The sequence below is a fragment of the Trichechus manatus genome, unplaced genomic scaffold, assembly GCF_000243295.1.
Source record: "Trichechus manatus latirostris isolate Lorelei unplaced genomic scaffold, TriManLat1.0 scaffold00077, whole genome shotgun sequence".
Classification (NCBI taxonomy): Eukaryota; Metazoa; Chordata; class Mammalia; order Sirenia; family Trichechidae; genus Trichechus; species Trichechus manatus.
The window spans coordinates 12843632-12851877 of NW_004444013.1; positions in this window are offsets into that span (position 1 = coordinate 12843632).

An 8246-nucleotide genomic window follows, 5' to 3' on the forward strand; every position below is an offset into this window, starting at 1 on the left:
GCTGTTAGATGCATTGAGGCAGGAAAAGTCAGTGCCCATCAGAATATCCCCCTTCTAGGACTTGAAGTTAAAGGGAGCTGGTGAGTAGACAGCCTGTTATACTCACTTCAGGTGACCACCTGGGTCCGCTCAATGAGTGGAAGTGGGGAGATGCAGGAATGAAGAGATGGGCTGAGTTTGGACGTGTTCCACTGGAACCTGTGGACTTAGTCCACAGAGGCTAGAGATGAGAAAGAGAGAAATGGAGCTGGCTGGTCAGAAGTGTAGGAAAAAAAGAAAAAAAAAAAAAAACTTTCTCCATATCAGCAAAAAAAAAAAAGAAGTGTAGGGAGTTGTGTGGCCTCCTGAGCCTATGGGTGGTGCCCATTGACCTAGCCCACAGGGGATAAGGATGAAACAGAAGGGGCTGGCTGATCTCAAGTGCAGGGAGGTGTGTGGACTCCCAAACCTATGGCTGGTACACACTGAGCTAGCTTGGATGGCTAGGGATGAGCTGACCCCAACAGAATGGGGATTAAAATGAGCTGACTAGAACCCTACCAAATGAAGAGAGAAAGAGATGTTTGACACCATGAGCTGATGTAGGTTGCTGCAATTTGATGGCTTGCCCTGGACTGGACTTTCCTTACAGATGCAGATGCACAAAGTTCCAACTGGAACAGAAGATTCTTCAGATCAAGGAACATACTTGTTTCCTCAGAGTACTGGTTTGATAGGGATGGGCAATTTAGAAATTGGCTGTCTAAAATGGGGAGAGATAAGGGCATGAAGTGGCTGGCTTACACACTTTCATGGGTGTGCTTACACTCAAAATGAGGGGGACAAGGGAGGATTCCCAATGAATAGATTCCTCTTTTCCTGATGGGTCTGGGGAAGAGAGGGTGGGGGAAGATAATTATATGACTCAGTTGTGAATGCTGATTGTTAACAGGGTTAATTGTGATTGTAAAAACCGTAGCTGTAGAAGCTGTAAGGGTGAAAGAGTGGACTAAGGGGGAGGCACTGCTGGACTAGTACATGGCTGAAACGAAAGTCCCTAAAAGGTTTTGCTGTGCTGACACAGCATGAGTCTCAGGGCAAAGAAATAATATTCTCTCAGTTAAATTTTATTAGATTCCAGAAAGGGAAAAGCCAAGACGACTTTTGGAGAACCTGACCAGATCAGATGGACAACTTCAGCAGGCCTGAATGGCTGATATCTGAGTAATTTCACCCTGAGGACTCTGCCCTACTGAAGGACTAATTGTTAATGACTGTTTTGGACTGGTAAAATGATTGGGAGGGGGAAGTTATCCTATAAGTATGAAAGGGCCAATGGCTAGAAGAGCCAGGGAGTGGCCTGCCATGTGATAGATTGCTTTTGTATGCCCCTTCTAGCCATGCATGGTCTTGTGACTCCCACAAAATGATTGGGTGGGACTGTACACATAAGGTGCCTGTGGCCCACCAAGGGGGATTGGACAGCTTGTGAATAATGCAAATAAGGTGCATGGCACCCTTGTGGGGGTGGGACCATGCAAATAAGATGTGTGGAACCCTAATGAGGGTATTGGTCAGTTTTGCCATCCTGCTAAGCTTAAAATGAGCTATCCCAGAGGCAGAATAGGGGGACCTCACTATCACCAAGAAGAAGAGCTGAAAGTGGAGCATGTCCTTTGGATCCAGGGTTCCTGTGCTGAGAACCTCCTAGACCCAGGAGGCAGAGACAGCTGTAACACTAGGGATGGTACGAGATGGCGAGAAGCAGTGGCAGAGAAACAGCAGCAGCAGACCCAAGAGACCAGCATGGAGATGGTACGGTGGGCTTTCTGGACCACAGAGCAAGGTGGCTACAGTAGCTGTGCCAACCCACGGAGCGAGAGAGCAGAGTACCTTTGGGCAGGAGGCTTCCTGGTGGAGTGGGGTGCCTCTGAGCACTTACTGATGGAGTTAAAGAGCTTTGTAACACTTGCCTGAACAAGTCAAGGGTAGAGGGGCCAAGAAGATGAGGGGCTGAGGGCCAGTGAGAGGCTTACCTGCAGTCATGGCTGAGAAGAAGCTGTCCTAATCGAAGAACTATATCCTGAGTTGTTTCTGATCCTGAATAGTAACCTGTTACTTCCTTAATAAACTCCATAATTGTGAGTAATGTCTGTGAGTTCTGTGTGGCCATTGCAACAAATTGTCAAACCTAGTAGAGGAGTAGAGAGTGCTGTGGGAGGGATGGCTGGTGTCAGAACTGGTAAAAAGTTTGGAGGGAGACGGTATGTCTGACCTCTGCTTCATAGGAATCAGCCTTGACTGTTGATGCTGTAGTGATTCTTCTCCCCCCTTGTGAAGTTAGAGGACGAGGTCCGACGCCCCATGCCATTTTTACAGGAATGTTCCTACTCCAGGAGCTGCTATGAGCTTCCTATGGGCTCCAGGGATCCCTCTTGGTTCCTCTCCTGGTGCAGTGGGGGAAGCACCAGCTCTAAGGCCAGGGGACCATCTGTGAGAACTTGGGCGACATGCTTTACTTTCTAGGCCTCATTCCTTCTGTGTACAATGGAGGTGAGCCTTGGAGGACTATTAGGCAGAGCCAGTAAGATGGAATGTGAGATCCTGCAGGGCAAGGGCTGTCAACCCTGGGGTACTTTCTCTTCAGATCACTCACCCAATAACTATGGGGCACCTACTTAATGCCTGGCACTCTGCCAGGAAACTTCCTAACCATCTTTCCTAGCCACCTCCTTCACAGCCTTTCATACTCTTCACTTTTACCCTCCTTTCCCTTCTTCCTGATGGGATGTGAACATGATGACTGGAGCTCCAGCAGCCATCTGAGACCACAAGTCAACTGTGAGGCTAGAAGACACATGGAAAGGATAGTAGAAGAGAAAGATTGGAGCTTGGGTCCCTGATGAATTTGTGGAAATGCCAACCCCTAGGCTTCATTTAGATAAGAAAATAAACCCTTATATTTTAAAGCTCCTGTGCTTGGGACTCAGTTTCTAGCATCTGAATGCAATTCCTCACAGATACAGGGGCTGGAGCGGAGGTGGGGAGGCTGGTTAGGAGGCAACTGCAACATCAGGAGAGATGTGAGATAGATTTGCTGGGGACAAGCCTGTTCGCCACATCCCAGAGTCCTAATCAATTACCAGACTGTTGCTGGGTCTGAGCACTGGTGTGCGGGATGGTGTCTTAGTCACCTAGGGCTGCTATACCACAAGTACTACAAGTGGGTCACTTTAACAAACAAAAATTGATTTCTTCACACTTTAGGAGGCTAGAAGTCTGAATTCAGGGTGCTGGCTCTAGGGGAAGGCTTTCTCTCTGTTGACTCTGGGAAAAGGTCCTTGTCTCTTATGAGCTTCTATTCCTTGGTTCCTTAGTGATCTTCATGTGGCTTGGCATCTCTCTTCCCCCATCTCTACTTGTTCGCTTGCTTGTTTAATCTCTTTTGTATCTCAAAAGGGATTGACTCAGGATACACCCTACACTGTCCTACCTCACTAACACAACAAAGACAACCCATTCCCAAATGAGATTATAACCACAGGTATAGAGGTTAGGATTCACAACACATATTTTTTGGGGACACAGTTCAAACGATAGCAGACAGGAAGATGAAAGAGCCCGTCCTCAAGAGGTGGTAGGGTCCCCCGACGCAGATTCCAGAACATAGCCTCCAAACGTGAGACCATTCCAAGGGTTCTGGCAGTGGTTCAGGTCAAATGTTCCAGGGCAGACCCATGTGAGAGCTATCATCCCAGGCTGGAACAGCCCATACGGTCCCCTCCCACAGCTGTGAGACCCCCATGTGAGGCCCCACCTGCCCGGGCGCACTCTAGGCTGCTCCCAAGAGGGAAGGTTGCTGGGAAGATGTGGTTGGGATGGTGTCTGAGTTTCCTAGTGCTGCTGTAACAGAAATACCACAAGTGAGTGGCTTTAAAGAACAGACATGTATTTTCTCAGTTCAAACCAAAACCAGAAGCCATTGCTGTCAAGTTGACTCTGCCTTGTGGTGATCCCATGTGTTATATGGTAGAACTGCTCTGTGGGGTTTTCTTGGTTGTAATCTTTAGGGAAGCAGATCGCCAGGGCTTTCTTCCATGGCACCACTGGGTGGATTTGAACCACAAACCTTTAGGTTAGTAGCGAAGTGCAAAGAATTCAGGATGCCAGCTCTAGGGGAAGGCGCTCTGTCACCTCTGGGGGAAGATTTTTCTTCTTCTTCTTATTTTTTTAATTGTTGAACTTTAAGTGAAAGTTTACAATTCAAGTTAGTCTCTCATACAAAAATGTACACATCCATTGTTATGTGACCCTAATTGCTTCCCTATACTGTGACAGCGCACCGCTCCTTTCCACCCCTGATTTCCCATGTCCATTCAACCAGCTCCTGACTGTCTCTACCTTCTCATCTCACCTCTGGACAGGAGCTGCCTATTTAGTCTCTTGTATCTACTTGAGCTAAGAAGCACACTCTTCACGAGTATCATTTTATGTTCTAGGGGAATATTCTTGTTTTTTCAGCTTCTGTAGCCCCGGCATTCCTTGGTTCCTTGGCACTCTACATGAGGCATGTATCTCCCCTCTGTGCTTCCTTGTCTCTGTGTCTATTCTGCTCTTTTTATAACTCAGAAGTGACTAGGTTTAAGACTCACCCTACACTGATATGGCCCCATTAACATAACAAAGAAAACTCTATTTTCAAGGAGGATTACATCCACAGGTATAACCAAAAACCATGGCAACGCATGGTGACTCTATGTGTTACAGAGTAGAACTGCTCTATAGAGTTTCCTTAGCTGTAATCTTTATGGAAGCAGATTGCCAGGACTTTCTTCCACAGTGCTGCTGGGGAGGGGGTTCAAACCTCCAACCTTCAGGTTAGTGGTCAAGTGCAAACCATTTGTGCTCCAACCTTTAGGTTAGTGGTCAAGTGCAAACCATTTGTGCCACACAGGGACCTATTTCCACAGGTATAGGGGTCAGGATTCCAATGCATATTTTGAGGGACACAATTTAATCCGTAACAGATGGCATCTCCAGGAACACACCAGTGAGCGGAGAAATGGTGTGCGAGCGCCTTGCTGGGTGCCAAGGAGAAGCCAGCTCTGTGGGGGGAAAGTGATTGGACTGGAATGTATGCAAAACCAGCCACTGTTGTTGACGTTGGGTGCCATCAAGTTGATTCCAGCTCATGGTGAGTCCATGTGACGGAGCAGAACTGCTCCACAGAGTTTTTTTGGCTGTAATCTTTGTGCAAACAGATCACTAGATCTTTCTCCCACAGAGCACCTAGCTTGGTGGTTTCAAACTGCCAACCTTTTGGTTAGCAGCCGAGCCCTTAACCATTATGCCAGCAGGGTTCCCTTATGGACTTCCCAAAGATTGCCCACCTCCCCCAACTTGGTTGTGGATTTGCGTTGAAAGCTCACGCTCTTGCCCTTAGGACAGTGGTTCTCAAAGTGTGGTCCCCAGACCAGCAGCAACAGCATCACCAGGGAACTTTCTAGAAATGCAAATTCTTGGGCCCCACCCATGACACACTGAGTCAGAAACTCAGGGTGGGCCTAGCAGTCTTTGATGGCTGCTGGGTTTGAGCTGTAGCATCACCTGCACACCTGAGCCTAGATTCAGCGGGGTGCTGGGTTCCAGGGCTCCATGAAAACCTTCTGCAGGCAGTACCAACGCCTGGGAAAATGCATTCCTTTGCTGCTACTTCTTTGTTTAATGAACAGTTTTGTTGTTAGGCCGTCCAGTCAGTTCTGACTCATAGCGACCCTACGTACAACAGAACGAAACACTGCCCGGTTCTGCACCATCCTCACCATCGTTGTTATGCTTGAGCCCACTGTTGCAGCCACTGTGTCAATCCATCTCGTTGAGGGTCTTCCTCTTTTTCGCTGACCCTCCACTTTACCAAGCATGATGTCCTCCTCCAGGAACGGGTCCCTCCTGATAACATGTAAAAAATATATGAGACAAAGTCTTGTCATCCTCCCTTCTAAGGAGCATTCTGACTGTACCTCTTCCAAGACAGATTTGTTCATTCTTTTGGAAGTCCATGGTATATTCAGTACTCTTTGCCAACACCACAACTCATAGGCGTCAATTTTTCTTCTATCTTCCTTATAAACAGTTTTACTGAGATACAATTTGCATACCATACAATTCACCCATTTAAAATGTACAATCCTGAGGTTTTTAGCATATTCACTGAGTTGCGCAACCATGTCCACTGTTAATTTTAGAACATTTTCTTCACCTGAAGAAGAAACCCCAAGCCATGGTTAACCTGACTGTACTAGGCCTAAGATGGAGTCACTTATGCTAAGCCCCACGTCAGCAAACCGAAACCTGAGTTTCTATTTCCTGTAAAAGCCTAGCCTTCCCAGGAGCTGAAACCTAAGTCAACCAATCCCTGCTTGCCAACTCAGCTATAGTATATAACCTGGCAACGAAAGGTCCCAGTGTGCCGTATAAGGGAAGCAAAAAGGAGTCCTGGTTGTACAATGGTTAAGTGCTTCGCTGCTAACCTGAAGGTCTGTGGTTCAAACACACACGGCAGCTACCCGGGAGAAAAACCTGGTGATCTGCTCCCATAAAGATTACAGCCTAGGCCACCCTATGAGGCAGATCTACTCTTTCACATGGGGTTGCAATGAGTAGAAATCCACTCCATGGCACACCACAACAACAACTTGGAACTAACCATTCACTTTTGCCCAGAGTTACTCCCTTGTTTTTACACAACTTTGCCCATTATCACTCTGGTCTCTTCCACTTGTGCTTCAGAGCTCTTGTCTGACTTCCAGATCAGATGCTTCCCAGTTCATGAATTGTGAATAAATCCAATGAGTTCAAACAAAAATTAATGTTTTGCTGAAAATTTTCTGTTTTACACCATTAAGAGTCATTCTTCATTCTCCCTCCCCTTCCGCCCGCCTCGGCCACCACCAACCTACTTTCTCTGGATTCTCCTATTCTGGACACTTGATATGAATGGAATCGTACAATATGGGGCTTTTTTTTTATGTCTGGCTTCTTTCAGTCGGCATCATGTTTTTGAGGTTCACCGTGTCGTAGCATGCATCAGTACTTGATTCCTCTTTATGGCTGCATAATATTCCATTGTATGGATGGAACCACATTTTGTGTATCTATTCATCTGCTGATGGACACTTGCATGGTGTTCACCTTTGGCTGTTGTGAACAGTGCTGCAATGAACATTGGTGTACATGTATCTGTTTGAGTCCCTGCCTTCAAGTCTTTTGGGTCTATCCCTATGAGTGGAATTACTGAGTCATATGGTAATTTTGGGGCCCTGGTGGCTCTGTGGTTAAGTGTTTGGCTGCTAACCAAAAGGTTAGCAATTCTAATCCACCAGCCGCTTCTTGGAAACCCTATGGGGGCAGTTCTACTCTGTCCTATAGGCTGCTATGAGTGTGAATCAACTCGATGGCAACAGGTTTGGTTTTTTTTGGTATGGTAATTCTGAAAGCAGCACTAGTGGCACAAACAGTTAAGTTGTTGTTGTTAGTTGCCGCTGAGTCGGTTTCAACCCATAGTGACCCTATGTACAACAGAAGAAAACACTACCCGGTCCTGTGCCATCCTCACAATCGTTGTTACGCTTGAGCCTATTTTTGCAGCCACTGTGTCAATCCATCTTGTTGAGGGGCTTCCTCTTTTACACTGGGCCTCTACTTTAACACGCATGATGTCCTTCTCCAGGGACTGATCCCTCCTACTAACATGTCCAAAGTACGTAAGACGTAGTCTCGCCATCCTTGCTTCTAAGGAGCATTCTGGTTGTACTTCTTCCAGGACAGATTTGTTAGTTCTTTTGGCAGTCCATGGTATATTCAATATTCTTCGCCTATTAACACCACAATTCAAAGGCGTCAATTCTTCTTCGGTCTTCCTTATTCACCATCCAGCTTTCACATGCATATGAGGCGATTGAAACACCATGTCTTCGGTCAGGCACATGTTAGTCTTCAAGGTGACATCTTTGCTTTTCAACCCTTTAAAGTGGTCTTTTGCAGCAGATTTGCCCAGTGCAATGCATTGTTTGATTTCCTGACTGCTGCTTCCATGGGTGTTGATGTAGATCCAAGTAAAACGAAATCCTTGACAACTTCAAACTTTCCGTTTATCACGATGTTGCTTATTGGTCCTGTTGTGAGGATGCTTTTTTTCTTTATATTGAGGTGTAATCCATACTGAAGGCTCTAGTCTTTGATCTTCGTCAATAAGTGCTTCAAGTCCT